A 901-nucleotide genomic window follows, 5' to 3' on the forward strand; every position below is an offset into this window, starting at 1 on the left:
AGTTCAGTTCTGGAAAATTAGCCCCATTAGATGGAAGGTTTTAGGTTCCAACACTTAGATTGTTTATTTGTTCTTTTCCCAGTAAACGTCTGAAACTCCAACATTTTCAAACATCACTGCTGGTGTTTCTCTGATGCAAAGACTTTCTAACAGCTTCATGTCTGTTGTCAGCAGGTTTAATGAATATTAAAAGGGTAAAACTGAAATCTGAACTGAAACTGAAATATTTGATCATATGCAGCATAAAATACACTCCATTCAATTTCTACCGATCATCACATCTACATGCGTACATCTAGGCTACCAATCTAATTAACATAAACATACTCTACCTTAAAACATCTCATTAGAGCAGCGCCATCGCCAGACAGAAACAAAGTTACAAAGTTAAAACCTACCGGCAATGCATGACAGATTTCAACAGTAATTTACACTGACGGTGTCCATTTCTACCGTTTAATAAAGTTTTGTTTCGAACAACAACAAACTTACTGCGTTGTACCTGAAATAACACGAGGACAGACTGTCTCCCTTTTTTCTTAAATAGGTACCAAAAAACACCATTTATAACTTCAAAACAGAACAATCACCTTTAACCAACAGATTTCATTTTAGAAGCTCAGTTTAGAAACTAAAACATTTCATGGTTCAAATAAAACTTAGTTCAAAAAATCCATTTCAATCAATTCTAGATAGAATTATCTGATATTCTCTAGTAAGTCTTGTAATCTGTATGAACTAATTATTCATTTATTTCTTATAAAATCTGTTAAATCTGGTTTTAATTAAATATTTTACAACAGCAGTGCCTCTATGTGTCCACTATGTGGCGCCGTTTGTTTAAGGTTACAGGTTTCAAAGTCAAAGCTTAGCAGCAGTAATTTTAGCAGCAGTAATATAT

The sequence above is a fragment of the Poecilia reticulata genome, unplaced genomic scaffold, assembly GCF_000633615.1.
Source record: "Poecilia reticulata strain Guanapo unplaced genomic scaffold, Guppy_female_1.0+MT scaffold_125, whole genome shotgun sequence".
Classification (NCBI taxonomy): Eukaryota; Metazoa; Chordata; class Actinopteri; order Cyprinodontiformes; family Poeciliidae; genus Poecilia; species Poecilia reticulata.